General features: G+C 41.6%; 1 protein-coding gene across 1 annotated transcript in view; it reads right to left on the bottom strand.

Annotated features, from left to right (window-relative positions):
• Positions 1–18,385, bottom strand: part of LOC124613836 — a 185,801-nt gene that overhangs the window by 75,013 nt on the left and 92,403 nt on the right. The window lies entirely within an intron of this gene.

Genomic DNA, 18,385 nt, shown 5'->3' with positions numbered 1-18,385 from the left:
TTACGATCTTACTTGGCACATACTCATCTGACACATATTGTACAATGGTTTTGAACTTTGTCCACTGGTCCTCAACACTATATGTAAAACTTTTGTGTTGAGCCGTCAGGTACTCTGAAATCTGCTTTTTGTGATTTTTGCTGAACAGAAAAATCTTCCTACCTTTTTTAATATTTCTATTTACGGCTCGCTGATTCCCTGTTCTGCGTTAACTGTTTCAAATAATTCGGGTCTGTTTGTCACCAGAAGGTCTAATATGTTATCGCCACGAGTCGGTTCTCTGTTTAACTGCTCAAGGCAGTTTTCAGATAAAGCACTTTAAAAAATTTCACTGGATTCTTTGTCCCTGCCACCAGTCTATATCCGGCAAATTAAAATCTCCACCCAGAACTATAACATGGTGGGGAAATCTACTCGAAATATTTTCCAAATTGTACTTCAGGTGCTCAGCCACCACAGCTGCTGAGCCAGGGGGCCTATAGAGACATCCAATTACCATGTCTGAGCCTGCTTTAACCGTGACCTTCACCCAAATTATTTCACATTTCGGATCCCCGTCAATTTCCTTCGATACTATTGCACTTCTTATCACTATAAACACGCCTCCCCCTTCACTGTCCAGCCTGTCTCTGCGGTATACATTCCAATCTGAGTTTAGAATTTCATTACTGTTTACATCTGGTTTCAGCCCACTTTCTGTCCCTAGTACTATGTGGGCATTGTGACCGTTTATTAATGAGTGCAGTTCTGGGACCATTCTATAGACGATCCTGCAGTTTACTATTAGCAGATTAATGTTGTTATTCCCTGTTGCATTTTGCCTACTCCTACTTCGCCGCGTCTCAGGAGGCGTCTTGTCGGGCCTAGGGAGGGAATTCTCTAACCTAAAAACCCCAAATGTGCACTCCACACGTACTCGGCTACCCTTGTAGCCGCTTCCGGCGTGTAGTGCACGCCTGACCTATTCAGGGGGACCCTCATTTCTCCACCCGATATCGGAGATCGAGAAATTTGCACCCCAGATCTCCGCAGAATCGTCTGAGCCTCTGGTTTAAGCGTTCCACTCTGCTCCAAACCAGAGGACCGCGATCGGTTCTGGGAACGATACTACAAATAGGTAACTCAGATTCCACCCCGCGAGCGAGGCTTTCCGCCTTCACCAATTCCGCCAACCGCCTGTATGAACTGAGGATGACCTCTGAACCCAGACGGCAGGAGTCATTGGTGCCGACATGAGCAACAATTTGCAGTCGGGTGCACCCAGTGCTCTCTATCGCCGCCGGCAGGGCCTCCTCCACGTCTCGGATGAGACCCCCCGGCAAGCAGACAGAGTGAACACTGGCCTTCTTCCCCGACCTTTCCGCTATTTCCCTAAGGGGCTCCATCACCCGCCTAACGTTGGAGCTCCCAATAACTAATAAACCCCTGCCCCCGTGTGCCTGCTCGGACCTTGCTGAAGGAGCGGCCGCATGTCCACTCACAGGCAGAGCGGGCGATGCCACACGGCCAGCCTCCACATTGACCTTCCGCCTCGTGCGCCGCGAACGCCGCTGAACCCGCCACTCCCCTTGGGGAGAGGGTGGCCCAACCGCGCCCGGTACCCGAGAAGATGTCTCGACAGCAGGGACAGTGGGTGAAGCATGTAACACCTGGGGTGTACCATGCGACGCACCAGACATCCCACTGCCGCTACACTCCGAGGTAGCAGCCTGAAGACGGCTGACCGCGGCCATCAACACGCTCAGCTGTTCGGGAACAGTGGCCAGCTCCTCCTGCGTCCGTGCACAGCAGTCACACATCCTATCCATCCTAAGAAATCAATTTACTGTAGAGAGTTAATCAACTTTTAACTAGAGTGCTTAATTCACTAAAGGCGGCTGATAGTTGACTAAACTGTGGTTACTAGACACTTTTTGTAGAAAACAATGAAAATAGCACTACCTGTCTCTGGACTGTATTGAAAACAAACACTAGCACTACCGGCACTATGGCTGACTAAAGGGACTCTCTCTGACTGTATTCAAAACAATCACGAAATCTATGGAACACTATTACTAGCACTCGACAATTAAACCTTTCTAAAAGCAAAAACACACGGAAGAAGAAGTGACAAGTAAGAAAAATACAGTTAATACTTAAACTAACGTAGCTCGCTGCACAGCAGACGTGACACAGACGGCAGTCACGACGACACCCGAGTTTGAGTCCTGATCCGACCCAAATTACACTATATCACTAATAGCTAGTATATCTACGCCCAGTACAGCTGATGCCAAAACATTCGCAATCGGCGAATTTCTCTCGATTTAATTTCGGACAGCTGTCAATCGTCATTTACGTCTCTTGATCCACATATGCAAGTAAACATTTCATAAGTGTTACTGAAAAGATGGGGTTGTCAGGTTCATAGATGCCGATACGTAATGTCTCAGTTCAGACATTATAAATAATTTCAGGAAATGAGTGCTATCCTCACTACACCAGCAGAACAAATGCAAGACAATATTTAAAATAAAATAAATTCGACTGGTTATGATAAATTAATGAGTGTTCTTTGAGTCCAGTAACATATTAAGTTATTTGAGTAACCAGTCATTTATCAGCGTAACATTTCGATAATGGTTGCAACATGCTGAAGTTAAGCGTTTGTTTAAGGAAGGAGATAAAGAAACACCGCCAAATCTCCAGCTTGTTTCACTTTTTCCAGCTTCTCGAAAATTTAAGTAAATGTAATATACGGTCGGCTTCTTACCCATCTGACAACAAGTAATACATCTGTGAAATCAAACGTTATCAGGAAAGGAGACAGCAGTCTTAATGTAGTTTATTAAAATTAAAAAAAGTTATACAAAATATTTTTACTACCCGGACAGCACTTACATTAGACAGTTAACACATGATGACTGGTTTCAGTTGACTATACCAACTGTAGATAATGATAGTTCACTTACTCTCAGACTGGGAGCGCCTTCCCAGTCTCGCTGGGCTGTTTCCATGTTACTTTTCTCAACACTGAGTGCATATAATGTAATGATGGCTATTTTATATGATTTTATCTACTACTCTTCTGTCAACCAGAATGTGGAACAGTCTTACAGTTTTGCCGTTACGTAAATCTTTCTCATTGCATTACCTTTTAGCAACTGTGTTAATGGATGAGTAACTGACAGCCAGTAATGAAAGCATTGGAATGGAACTTGTCGCATTTTTAACTTGCTTCAGTTAAATTAAAATGTAATGCAAATTATTTCAAAAAATTAATTTACCTTATATTACGAAATGGTAGCCACAATACTACGTAGACAAAGCACCTGCTTGCGTCCATATCGTTTTCAAATAGCTTTGCAACAATGACAAAGCTTGCATTAAAGAAATAATTTCAAAACAAAAGAATATTTAGAATTCGTGCGATCAGTATTGGCGACGGATTTATTTATAGTATTTATTCCAGAAGGATGTGCTGCGGCTCTATTCCTGACGCTGATCAATCACTGTTGGTTTGGTGGATATTTCCAGGTATTTCAGGCGCGCAGTGCAGTGTTTTCTTTTACGTGTGTGTAGTAAGGAAAATGAGAGAACCCTATTCCTTACGTTCCTTACTATTTGGAATTAACCATTCGGTTTCCTTCACTAGTAAATCGAATATAGGGTCGATATTGGTAGCTGTGACGTATTTCTCCAGTGCAATAACAGTTCTTAAGACTAAGAGGTTATTACAAACGATGTAAACTGTAAATCAATAGTTCTTTGCGAGTGTAAAATTTTCGATATTCTCGGAAGTGAAAGTACGCGGCCAGCCGCACCACGGCTGCGCACCGCGCACCGTCGTAGGATGGAGTCTGGACAAGATTTGCTACCGTAGATCCGTGGCGGATGTGTTGCTTGATATTTGACTAGAGAAAAGTGGATGAGATTACAATGAAAACCCTTCTGGAACATGACAACAAATGAACACATCTCCAGGAGCATACGTATGGGCTAACAGCACTGGAAATCGCAAGCAACACCGAACGATAATGTCATCTCACGAAATTTGTGCTACAAAAGTTGATTTTAATCTGAAAAGCAACAGAAAAACCTGACAAAACATAGCAACATAATATGTAGTAACATATTGTAACTACTACATAATACTTTTATTGTATGTAGAAAAAGAAATACGTATTACAGGCCACTGAAAATGCTTCACAAATAAAAGAAGCGAAAAACTGCCTGAACGGTAAGTGTTACCAATGTCAGATACAATTTGTAAAAAGGAAACTAGAAGTGACAATTTTACTCATATGTTAGTTTGTTCGTTGAGAGAGTAAACAGACTGTACTTTGCGATCGCTCAATTATAATTCCTGTATATGAGAACACAACGTGGAATTTGCATGTTCCTTTTAGTTACGATTGTTGCAATTACCGGACGGTATAATGGAGGGAAACTGGACAAAGTTTCAAGGAAGAGCAAGTTTTAACGCTGACGTGGGCGGGGGCAGCCCTTGACACTGTACGCCGTACAGAGAACATTTAGTCATTTGACGTCGCGTGGAATTGTGTAAATGAATAGGAGTTTGGTACTCAGTGATTTCTTATTATTCACGAATTGGGCCAATAGGACCACGCGAGGTACAATCAATCAATGTCGTTTTTGATGGTTCGCCTTCCTTTGTGTCCAAACATGTTTCGTCCTTTCAGAATGAAGTCTCCATCTTTCATCAGACCACGGCGTTACAGTCCGTTTTCTAATTTTCCTCTGACCAATTCTCCAATCAAATTTATTTTGTCTGGATGTTTTTCTGTCTGTAACGTTTGCCTGAGTTATACCGACTATTTTAAGATCCTCCTTAACCGCAGCGATCCATTTAATTGGCTCAGTTTTGGCGTTACTTCTGTTTTCGTAGAATTCTGCTATTTGTTTTGTCAACCTAGTGGGTGCCATTCTTAGACTGTGCCCATAAAATTTAAGTCTTCGTTTCCTCATGTCACCATGTATGTGTCAGTATTCTTCTATTTCCTTATTACTTCTTAGCCTGTAACTTTCTCCATCAGCAATTTTGCGGCTTAATGTTTTCCTAATTATCTTTCTTTCTTTCTTTTGAATTCTTTCAATATCCCTCTTTCTATTTAAAATCAAAGTTTATGCTCCATAAAGACATTCAGGTTTGATTACAGTGCAGTAATGTCTAAGTTTAATAAATTTAGATAATGATTTTTTACTATAAATTTTTCTATTAATCTCAATGGAGTTGCCATTTTTTGACAGTGAACTTCGTTTGCAGCTTCTTCCAGACCGTTTTCTTAATGATTTCCCCCAAGTATTTAACTTGAGAAATACTTTTTATTATCCCGTATTTCATTTACAAAACTTTGTTGCTTGTTTGTTGCATGTCACAGTTAAAATTGCCAGCCGGGCGCGGTAGCCGAGCGGTTCTAGGCGCTTCAGTTCGGAACCGCGCTACAGCTACGGTTGCAGGTTCGAGCCCTGCCTCGGGCATGGATGTGTGTGATGTTCCTACGTTAGTTAGATTTAAGTAGTTCTAAGTTCTAGGAGACTGATGACCTCAGATGTTAAGTCCCATAGTGCTCAGAGCCATTTGAACCATTTTTTAAAATTGCTAGATCATCTGCAAAGGTGAGGCAATCTACTCTTATATTAATTCTGTCTAACTTGATTCATTGCTGTATATTTTGATTTGACTTCCGCTCTCGCCATTCTGCAATTACCTTTTTCAAAACACAGTCAAACAGTAATGGGGAGAGTCCATATTCCTGCCTAATACCAATACTTATATCAAATAGTTCAGTAATTTCTCCCATGAATTTAACTTTTAGAGCTTGTGTCGGGTAACGTTTCCATAATCAAGTGATTTATTTATGAGCCTGTTTAGATTTCAAAACGTGAAGTCAATGACGTTAGTGCACTTCCCATTGTACAGAAATCACGTAAGCAAAATGTGGAATGATGCGCTTCTGATGTTATGAACCTATCAGCTTAAGTAGATCGATGATTAGTAATCGATAATTGATTTACATGCTGTGTTTAGAAAGCAACCATTACGTTTTTCTTGGTAAGTTGACGCACTGGTAAGTGTGATATACTGAAATTAATTAAATGTAACGAAGCATTTTCTGAAACGCTCCAATATCTTCAAGTTACCCTAGCTTGCTTTGTTTGGCTTAGTAATCTGTAAAGTCTGATGATAAGTACAGGATGTTATCATTTGATTCGAATTAAAGCACGCTGGCCACTTCATTAAGAACTCTTCACGGCGATAAGACACATTACCGTGGACAAAAGAAATAAGTATAAGCTCCAAGAAAGCAGATATGAAGTGTTTGCAAGATTGGTAACCAGAAATCAAATATTTGCAAAAAAGTCTGGAATAATGTCATGGACCTAATGCGATAAAAGACAACAAAAAGGAAGCGTTTTAGCTGTATAGCATATATCCGATTCACACTATCATCGAATAATACAGGGACGCGTATATGAATAATAGAGCTAGAAAAATTATCCGCTTAACAAACTTTAATATTATGAACAAGAAAGGACCTATCAAGTCTTGTGTAAAATTGAGCTCTGTTTCGTACCACTGAATCCGCAATGTAAAATGGAGAAGCAATTAGTATTCGCTGCACAAACTGTATTTCTATATTAAGAGTATGTAATACCAACCACTTCTCAGTATCTGCTTTGATGGCATTACCCACAGTTGGAAGCTGCTTATAGACAAAAAAATAAAAATATGAAAGAACAATATTTTAGGCTTTGGCTTTCTGTTTGTTACTATTTTAACTAACCACAAGTTTTGATCGCAATGCAATTATTATCGGGTGGTTTTCATTCTATTTACATCTTGGATTGCATCCGTGGTTTGAAGAGAAGACTTTTTATTTTTCTGGGACACCAGGAAGACAGCATGATAACGTGTCGTTTTACATGCGCAGCAGAACGAAAACATTCGCTGTATTCTGCGATACCGCACCACGTGTTTGTCACTAAGTATTTGACAACAATATCTTTGCAGACCTTACAATATGTAAACAGAATGAAATCCAAATAATAACGATGCGATGCCATTGAACGCGCTATGGACTTAAACAAAGAGCAACAGAGACCAAAAGTCGGCGTTATTTGTGTGTTATGAAGAATCGGATGTAAAACTGGTTAGCTTTGGAAGCATATGTGGCACCTCCCACAACGCGGTGAAACATAAGGACAGACAAAAACGTGAGAAGAGTTTTGTAACACTAAAGCTCTTCCCATACGTCTTCATTCACTGCTATGTGCCTAAGAAAACTATTGGTAAAACAACAAGAGCAGAAATGAAATTTCTCAAAAGAACGAGACACAGGTAAGAAACGACTACATAGAAGAGTTAAACAATGCGATGCGACAAGAGCTGGAAGAAGAACCAATCGACTGAAAAAGGAAGTAAGAACTGCAAAGCGTGGTACGAAACGTGCAAATAGTAGATAATGCACGACACGATAAATTATCATTGAGCCGGCGGCTGTGACCGAGCGGTTCTAGGCGTTTCTGTCTAGAATCGCTCGACCTCTACGGTCGCAGGTTCGAATCCTGCCTCTGACATGAATGTGTGTGATGTCCTTAGGTTAGTTAGGTTTAAGTAGTTGTAAGTCCACTGGACTGATGAGCTCAGATGTTAAGTCCCATAGTGCTCAGAGCCATTTGAACCATTTGAAATTACCATTGCGTTATAAAGAGATCGGAAGAAGAGCGAAGAAAGGCCTAAGGCGAGTTGGGTAGACTTCTCGTAAAATTCGAAAATCCCTGATGCCGTGCCCACAGAATGAAGAAGAGGAAGAAGAACTATAAGAACAGTTGTAATAAACGTCTGCTGAATTTAGAATTTTTCGAGAACTACAGAGCTTTACTTAACTGAGACGACAGGCCAAACATCGCAACGGCTTTTCCAAACAAACACAAACATTTCATTTGATTTATTACGACGTAATATATAATCTCATAAGTTATGCAACTACTAGAAGAATAGTTTAGCTGGGTGTTCAGTGACACCGTTTACCTGTTGCTAACCTAATTATGTACGAGATATGCGTGTGTGTATAGCTATATTCTTACACTAATCAGCCAGAACATTATGACCACACATCTAATAGCCGTAGGCCCACCTTTGGCGCGGATAACAGCGGCGACGCGTCGTGACCTAGAAGCAATGAGGCCCTGGTAGGTCGCTGGAGGACGTTGGCACCATATCTGCATGCCTAATTTCCATAAACTGCGGGAAGGGGAGCGATGAGTTCTGACGGCACATCCAATCACATCCGAGATGTGTTCGATCGGATTCAGATCTGGTGAGTTGTGGGAGGGGGGAAGGGGAAGGGGGGCAGCACATCAATTGGGACTCGCCACTGTGTTCCTCAAACCATCACACTCCTGGCCTTGTGATATGATGCATTATCTTGTTGAAAAACGCCACTGCCGTCTTGAAGCATGATCGTCACGAAGGGGTCTACATGGTCTGCAACCAGTGTACGATGCTCCTTGGCCGTCATGGTGCTTCGCACGACATCCACTAGACACTTGGATGCCCACATGAATGTTCCCCAGATCATAAAGGACTCGCCGCCAGGTTGTCTCCGTCCCGCAGTACAGGTGGCAAGGAGCTGTTCCCCTGGAAGACGACGGATTCGCGCCCTCCCATCAGGGTGATGCAGAAGGTATCGGGATTAATCAGACCATATAACGCTCTACCACTACTCCAACATCCAGGGCCAATGGTCATGTGCCCATTTCAGTCGTAGTTGCCGATGTCGTGGTCTTTAAACATTGGATCATGCATGGATCGTCGGATGCAGAGGCCCATCGTTAGGAGTGTTTGATGCACTGTGTGTTCAGACACACTTGTACTCTGCGCAGTATTAGAGCCTGACGTCAGTTCCGTCGCAGTTCGCCGCCTGTCCTGCTTCACCAGTCTGCCCAGCCTGCGACGCCCGACACCTGTAATGAGAGGTGGCTGATCAACCCCACGACGTCTAGACGTGGTTTCACCCTGATTTCGCCACGTATTGAAGACACTCACCACGCCACTCCTAGAACACCCAACAGGTCGTGCAGTCTCCGAAATGCTCCTGTCGAGCCTCTGGGCCATCACAACCTGCCCTTGGTCAAACAGATAGATCGCGCACCTTACCCATTCTACACACGCACAGCAAGCCCACTGATACTTCATTCACACTGTACGTGTGTCTGAGTAGCAGTCATTCCTCGTCAGGTGACGCTGCTATCGCTTGGACGGGTTTATACCGATAGTAGGTCGGTGGTCATAACTTTCTGGCTGATCAGTGTATAGACATTTCTGGATAGGAAATATTTATGAAAGTGTGGAGATTTAATAACTTATTATGGTAGAATATATGACAGTGATAGGTGTATAAGTAGATAGTTAAGATACTGAGGTAATTAATGGAAATGAGTACCATAGGAAGCACACGATTTAGTTGTGGTTCTCTGGGGTACATAATACAGTCTAGTGCACTGTTCCTTCCGTCTCACTACGGACCTGTGAACTTTGAACAGTAATGTCTCGGAAGAGTGGTAGGTTCTTGAGCAGGAGATGTCTAGGAAGAGTTACACTGCCAATGTCACTGCGTGGTGGCAGTAGGGTATTGCGAAAGTAGGGCAAAAAATAAAGGCTGGTTCTTCAGTGAGAAACGTTGGCTATGATACTAAAAAAAGATACATTTCGCATGCTAGTAGCATTTGACGAGGCGAAAATGTTCGTTCTTACCTCACTAACCCTGGAAGAGACAAACAGAAAATTATCTTAGCAATGATCAAACGGAAAGACATCTGAAATTCATTGTAGTCATGCAAATAATAAAAAAGTTGTACGTGATGTAATGGTCTGCAAATTGTAAGTGATCATAGACTCTTAAGATGCAGAGTAAAATTAGATATGATGTTACGAAGAAAGTGCCTAACCAGGCAGGAAATAAGAAATGTGGGTTATGAGAATTAGTCCAAGAATTAGGAGATATATCGGATTACATTAAGTAGCGAATTTAGGGTTTTAGAAAATGAAGGTTACAGAGGCAAATACTCTACTCAGCAAAAAAAGTTACAAGGAAATTTTGAAATTAATTAACGGAAGTGGTGGGTTTTGCATAAGACTGTCAATAATTTGTTGAAATTGAAGGAAGATTGAAGAGGACTTCTCAAGCAGGGACTGTATATAAACTCAAACCGCAAGAACAGTGCTAGAATTTGAGTCACTGTTTCGCGAAGGAAGTAAGCCGACGGCAATGACAGCAGCGGACCGTATGATGTCTGTTAAAATGAAGAGCGATTTCAGCAACCTGACGTTACAGCATATGTCTCACGAGGTTCCGCACACATTTTACGAAGATGTTTCCTGATCGCTTCATTTCACTTCACTCACTCGTGATACTGCTATGTCAATATCAAATGCCAGCTTTCAGTTAGAAGTGTACAGGAAGAAGAGAACGATGAATGAACTCCAAATCAGAGGAACACATTGTTTCTTACGTAACGGAGTACGATTGACTTTACTAGAGCGTACATCGTAATACACATCCACACAAAGATTAACAATTGTTTTTTTTTCAGTATCAGTTAAATATGCACTGTGAATTAAAAGTTCTTTTTATATCAAAATAACTGTTTAAAGCAATCAAATGTTTAAACACTAGCTGAATGTCTAGGGCGTTCCTAGGAAAATTGACAGGTACAAGAGGTCTTCGAAAAGTAAGTTGCACGTACCGTCCCACGCTAAGACCTCTGCGCAACAAGAGTCTCGTGTTGTCGGAAGAGAGTTCGTTTCCTGGGTTTCTCCGCGGATGATAGGTGCATCGCATTGTGCGAATTAAACGGAGCGGTAACTGGAAAAGTACTCTAATGTCGAAGTATGCAGGGCAGTGCGATTTTCTGTTCAAAACTGAATAGAGATTCGCCGTGAAATTATGTCTGGTTGTGGATCCAATGCCGTGTCGCGTCCAACTGCCCTGAAACGGTGCCAACAATTTGGCTAAGGCCGCACATACGTGACTCATACTGATCGAGGACGAAAGCCATCGACGTGGACGACAGACGACAATATTCGGGAAGTCGAGGAACTGATTCTCAGAAATCTCATGTTTTCCGACGGTGAGGACGCTTATACATCGGTCCTCGAATGGCACCAATGAGGAACCGAACCTTTGGTAGAAGGCTGCGACCATTGTTTTTAAAAATTTTGTTACTATGTTGAAAAATAGCGTCAAGTGTGTGTGTCTCTCTGAAGTGCAGCGCAGCATTAAATAAAAGTTTCTTTGCCTGCCATAATGATGTGTAGCTTACCTGTATCTCAGCTCTAAATAAAAATGAGTTAACTATACATAATTGATTCCATATTCAAAGACAAGTTAAGATGTTACAAGGATCAGTTTGTTGTAATCGTTTAAGGGGATACGGAATCGGATTTTGGGTTAAAAAATCGAATTTTTTTTTATTGGCGTATTATATTCTGCCATGTTTCCTCTTTAAAATGACGTATCATACATAGCTCTACTACAATTATAACTATTTTATTTTTATATATTTGTGAGATCGGGTATTGCGCTTTAGTTATACACGTCTCTCGTGGCTGACCATGAACTTTTTGGCAGTACCTTTAAAGTGACATGAATTCAAATATCCCGGTTTCCAGCGACTATTTATACACTAGTTGCCCGAAAATGTTTCTCTCTGGTTTCCTCAAGTTACTCTTTGACTTTGTGGCGGGACTGTTTTGTAAACAGTGTGATATAAGAAAGTAGTTGTTGTTGAGTTATTTCGTATTTAGTGCTTCATTTTTCGCAGTGAAAATGCCTAGAGCTAAAGCAAAAGTATTTAAAAAGCGTGTGAACTGGCAAAAGAAAAGAAATAATGATTCATTAGCAAAGCAAAGCAGTTCATCATCATCACTGTTGGAAAATGTGAATCCACTTATTACTGATTTGCCGAACGAACTTACACCAAATGAAAACAGTGCTTCTCATAAAAAACTAAGAGATTTGGAAGAGAAATATAATTTACTTGATAGAGGGAATGAAGTTTTTGAACTCATTGATACGAATATATTGTGTGAAGCTCTTGAAAACAGTTTGTGCTGCAAAAAATGTCATGGAAACGTTTCTCTGAAAGTAGAATCCCATGTTGGCCTGGCTGCCCAGTTTAATTTAATATGCAGTGTTTGTAAATACAGCTGTAAGTTTCCAAGTTCGGTTTCAGTAACTGTAAATAATGGATACAAGAAAACTGAACTTTATAGTGTAAATATTAGGTTAGTTTATGGATTGCGAGCAATTGGTAAGGGCAAAGCAGCTGGTGATATGCTATGTGGTGTTCTAAATCTTCCAAGCGCACCTTCAAAGTTTGAAGCTTACAATTATGTACTAGGATCTGCAGTTGAAGATGTAGCACAGAAGTCAATGCAGGTTGCTGTGGAAGAAGCAGTGGAAGAAAATGACGGCAGTCGTGACCTCACAGTGGCGTTTGATGGCACGTGGCAGAAAAGGGGCCACACCTCCAACAATGGTGTTGTAACAGCAACTAGTGTTGATACTGGCAAGGTTATTGATGTTGCAATAATGTCTAAATACTGTAGGTGCACAGGCAGGCTGAAAAATGAACACAGTGATGACTGTATTGCTAATTATTATGGTAGTAGTGGTGGCATGGAGGTTGCTGGGGTGAAGAAAATTTTTCATCGCTCTTCACAGTGGTATAATGTTCGCTATGTCAAATATCTGGGAGATGGTGACTCTAAAGCATTCAAAGAAGTTTTGGAAAGCAAACCATATGGGAACAGTGTAAATATAAGCAAACTTGAATGTATAGGACATGTGCAGAAGAGAATGGGTGCCAGGCTGAGAAGGTTAAAATCAGTTATGAAAGGGAAAAAACTAGATGATGAGAAAACCTTGGATGGCAGAGGAAGATTGACTGATTCCATAATAGACCACATTCAGAACTGCTATGGCCTTGCAATCAGGCAAAATACAGGCAATCTTGAAGAAATGAGGAGAGCTATATGGGCTTTATATTTCCACACCGCATCCACGGATGAGCATCCACAACATGGTTTGTGCCCCAAAGGTGAAAACAGCTGGTGTAAATACAATAGGGGACTAACAACAGGAGAGAAATACATTCACCACCACAGTCTACCATCAGCCATCATGGCAGAAATAAAGCCCATTTTCAGAGATCTGGCTGACAGAAGTCTTCTGATGAAATGTCTTCACGGAAAAACGCAGAACCCCAACGAGTGCTTGAATAGTGTGATATGGCATCGTCTCCCAAAAACAGTGTTTGTCGGAATTAATACACTATATTTTGGTGTGTATGATGCTGTGGCAACCTTCAATCTTGGAAATATAACTAAATGCCAGGTCCTTCAAAAGTTGGGTATGTGTGTTGGTTCCCGTACGGTACGTGCTATGTTCTTTTTAGATCAGCACAGACTAAGGCATGCTGATAATATAATCAAGACATTAGTGAAAAAAGCAAGACAGGTGCAGAGGGGTGCCAAAAGAAGACTTGAAGATGATTATGAAGACTGTGAAGGGGGTATTAGCTACGGATCAGGAATGTTTTAATCTTCTTTCTCCGTTTCCCGTAAGTTTACTTTTTACTTCATCTAGGAACATTATCTCAGGTACTGGTCAACCTAGAAGTCTGAAATTTTTATGACGTAGTGACATAGGTCCCTATTACATACTGAAACAACGATTTTTTAATTACTTGATTTACAAAAGACTTAGGGGTGATAGTCTAGTAAAAAGCGATGGAAAAAATTTACTTAAAAATAAATGTACAATATCTCTGTAAGAAAATACTTTGACAATAAACTGTTGTTTCAGTATTGTTGTAACATATGAATGCACATACAGTAAAATTTTTACCTCTCTGTCTCCAGTAGTTTGTGAGAAAATGTTCCCTATAGTAGGCATATATTAACATTGCGGGGATAGGTGATTCCGTATCCCCTTAAGAGAATATTGGTTTCCTAAAATAAAAACCGCCTTTTCTTGCTGCACTGTATTTTATTTCTCCCAGACGCGTTTCGTCTTTTTCACTTTCAGGCATCATCATAAAGTGAAAAAGACGAAAGCGTCTGGGAGGAATAAAATACAGTGCGGCAAGAAAAGGCGGTTTTTATTTTAGAAAACCAATATTTCTGTGCTTGCTGCGGAGGGCGCCCACGCAAACAAACTCGTTTAAGAGAATACTTATAACGTAGTACATAAGTTGCCACAGTTTGTAAATAAGGGAGACACATCGGTAAAAAACCTTTTGTCTCTCTTTTAATTTATCTCTAAGCATAATTTCTATTTAACTTACGTACATATGACTCTTACCCTTTGATGTTTCTGACCTTTAGTTCTAATACCACAAACAAGTGCTTTACAAGTATAAATATAAATATCTTTCGTTATTTCCCTATGTGCCCAGCGTTAAAAACCTTTTCTCTCTCTTTTAATTTACCTCTAACCATAATTTCTATTTGTGTTAACTCATGTAGATATGACTCTTACACTTTGATGTTCAGACTTTTAGTTCTAATACCACAAACAAGTGCATTACAAGTATAAATATAAATATCTTTCGTTATTTCCCTATGTGCCCAGCGTTAAAAACCTTTTCTCTCTCTTTTAATTTACCTCTAACCATAATTTCTATTGGTGTTAACTCATGTAGATATGACTCTTACACTTTGATGTTCAGACTTTTAGTTCTAATACCACAAACAAGTACATTATAAGTATGAATATAATTGTCTTTCATTTTTTTCCCTATGTGCCGTCCCACCTTTCTCACCGCAGGCAATTAAACAAACGGTGAATCTCTGTCGTGCTCTAAGCACTTAACGTTGCACGAAATGCATTTCGTTTTTATTGTGTGATCAGCTTACCTTCCGTACTTGCTCTCCTCCCTCTTGGTTGGTGTTTCTGGGCTGTTATTAACTGCGCTGCGCTATCATAACACACTAATACTTAAACCTTTTGTAAATTTTCATCGATAACTTGAATCAGTTGGGCCATATACACTGAAGAGCCAAAAAAACTGGTATACCTGCCTAATATCGTGTAGGGCCCCGCGAGTACGCAGAAGTACCACAACACGACGTGGCATGGACTCGACTAATGTCTGAAGTAGTGCTGGAGGGAACTGAGTCCATGAATCCTGCAGGGCTGACCATAAATCCGTGAGTACGAGTGCGTACAGCTCTCTTCTGAACAGCTCATTGCAAGCCATCCCAGATTTGCTCAATAATGTTCATGTCTGGGGAGTTTGTGGGCCAGCGGAAGTGTATGAACTCAGAAGAGTGTTCCTGGAGCCACTCTGTAGCAATTCTGTACGTGTGGGGTGTCGCATTGTCCTGCTGGAATTGCCCAAGTCCGTCGGAATGCACAATGGACATGAATGAATGCAGGTGATCAGACATGATGCTTACCTACGTCTCACCTGTCAGAATCGTATCTACACGTATCAAAGGTCCCAATCACTCCAACTGCACACGCCCCACACCATTACAGAACCTCCACCAGCTTGAACAGTCCCTGCTGACATGCACAATCCATGGATTGTCTCCATACCCGCAGACGTCCATCTGCTCGATAGAAATTGAAACATAGCTCGTCCGACCAGGAATCAATGTTTCCAATCATCAATAGTCCATTATGGGTGTTGACGGGCCCAAGCGAGGCGTAAAGCTTTGTGTCGTAAAGTCATCAAGGGTACACGAGTGGGCCTTCCGCTCCGAAAGCCCGTGTCGATGATGTTTCGTTGTATGGTTCGCACGCTGACACTTGATGACACAGCATTGAAATCTGCAGCAATTACCGGACAGGCTGCACTTCTGTCACGTTGAACGATTCTCTTCAGTCGTTGTTGGTCCGTTTCTTGATGGATCTCTTTCCGGCCGGAGTGATGTCGCAGATTTGGTGTTTTACCGGACTCCCGATATTCACGGTACACTCGTGAAATGCTCGTACTGGAAAATCTCCACTTCATCGGAACCTCGGATATGATGTATTCCATCGCTCGTGACTGACTATAACACCACGTTCAGACTGACTTAAATCTTGATAACCAGCCAATGTAGCATCAGTAACAGATCTAACAACTGCGTCAGAGACTTGTTGTCCTATATAGGCGTTGCCGACCGCACCGCCGTTTCTGCCTGTTTACATTCTGTGTGTTGGATATGCATGCCTATACCAGTTTCTTTGGCACTTCAGTGTATGTTCACCAACAATAAAACAAATGACGCTCTGCACAACTTACTCCTTGCGCCGAGTACAGGTTCTAGACAGATAACATGATAGACAGGGTGTTCATTAATTATCTCTTATAACTTAAGACATTAATAACTTTAAAACAATAACATTAACAAATGATTTTTACATGTGGTAAGATAACTCATAAAGTTTTTTTTTACCTTCCACGTGATGCAGTTTTGACGCAAAATTTGACTTGAAAACCTGATAAAATGTGGACGCCACAGGAGAAAGCTCAGCGTGCTGCTTGGTTCACATATACGACATCCGACACCCAAGTCCAACGAAACTTCCGAACACGACCTGGCAGGCAACAACTGTCCCGACCGACTATGACGGACACCACCTTAGTATACGTCATTTACGGAAGAAGGTAGCGTTTTCTAGTGAAAAAGGAAGAGGGTCGTCCATCTGTTACAGACGCCAACGTGGACAAGGTACGACGAGCGTTTGCAAGGAGTCCCAGAAAACCGGTGCGCACGGCAGCCGGAGAGTTGGAAATGAGACGCTCAACAGTGCATAATGTCTTACATAAGACGTTACGGCTATATCCCTACAGATGCAGATGCTTCAGGCATTAATGCTTACGGAAGAACCTCAGTGTGAACTGTTTCTGGTGGATATGCTGGGTAAAACTGACACAAACATTGACTTTCTGGGAAAGATTTGTTCCTCCTATGAGGCAACATTTCATGTAACCGGCAAACGTTCGGATATGGGGTTCAGAGCAAGTTCATATTAGATGTGGAATGTAATAATAGACGGAAAGTCATTGAGTAAAACAGAAGTAATAGGCGGCATTCCCCAAGGAAGCGTTATAGGTACTGTATTGACGACATACGAGACAATCTGAATCGCTCTCTTAAATTATTTGCAGATGATGCTGTCCTTTACCGCCTTTTAACGTCCTCAGATGACCAAAGCGACTTGCAAAATGATTTACATAAGATATCTGTGTGGTGCGAAAAGTGGCAATTGACCATGAATAAAGAAAAGTGTGAAGTTATTCACATGAGTACCAAAAGGAATCCGCTAAATTTCGATTACGCGATAAGTCACACAAATATGAAGGCTGTAAATTCAACCAAATACTTAGGGATTACAATTACATGTAACCTAAATTGGAACGATCACAAAGATAATGTCGTGGGTGGTGCAAACCAAAGACTGCGATTCATTGGCAGAACAGTTAGAAAGTGCAACAGATCTACTAAAAAGCCTGTTTACACCAGGCTTGTCCGCCGCATTCTGGAGTATTGCTGTGCGGTGTGGGATCCGCATCAGGTGGGACTGACGGATGACATCGAGAAAGTTCAAAGAAGGACGGCTCGTTTTGTATTATCGCCAAATAGGGGAGATAGTGCCACAGACATGATACGTGAATTGAAATGGCAGTCACTAAAAGAAAGCCGTTTTTCGATGCGACGGGATCTTCTCATAAAATTTCAATCACCCATTTCCTCCTCCGATTGCGAAAACATTCTGTTGGCACCTGCCTACATAGGGAGAAATTATCGTCACGATAAAATAAGAGAAATCAGGGCTCGCACAGAAAAATTTAATTGCGCGTTTTTCCCGCGCGCCGTTCGAGAGTGGAACGGTAGACAGTTTGAAGGTGGTTCATTGAACCTCTGCCAGACAGTTTATTGTGAATAGCAGAGCAATCACACAGATGTAGATGTGGAAATGGAAAGAGACGGTCCCGAGATCAGTGTTTGATGCGGGCTGGTGCACAGTTCCAGCATTGGTCCGATCTTTTTCATCGAGCCCGGTGTCAACAATGGTGTTCACCTGTGCGTGTTACAAGAGTTTGCTCTACCACTATTGGAACCACCTGCATCGTGATGCCATATTCCACCAGCATGGGGAACAACCCCACTGATCCTCAATGTCCGTAAAATTCTAATTGAAAAGTTACCCGAGAGCTGGATTGGATGAGATGGTCCAATTCGATGACCGCCATGATACTTTGACCTCATAGCACAAGATTTCTTCCCGTGAGGTTTTCTACAGGATCTGCTGCACCGAACCAAGGCTAGAAACCTAAAGGACTTAAAAGCACGCATTCGCAATGCATCTGAACATGTCAC

The sequence above is a fragment of the Schistocerca americana genome, chromosome 4, assembly GCF_021461395.2.
Source record: "Schistocerca americana isolate TAMUIC-IGC-003095 chromosome 4, iqSchAmer2.1, whole genome shotgun sequence".
Classification (NCBI taxonomy): domain Eukaryota; kingdom Metazoa; phylum Arthropoda; class Insecta; order Orthoptera; family Acrididae; genus Schistocerca; species Schistocerca americana.
Note: the sequence above shows the minus strand (reverse complement) of the source record. Positions and strands in the feature narration are given on the sequence as shown.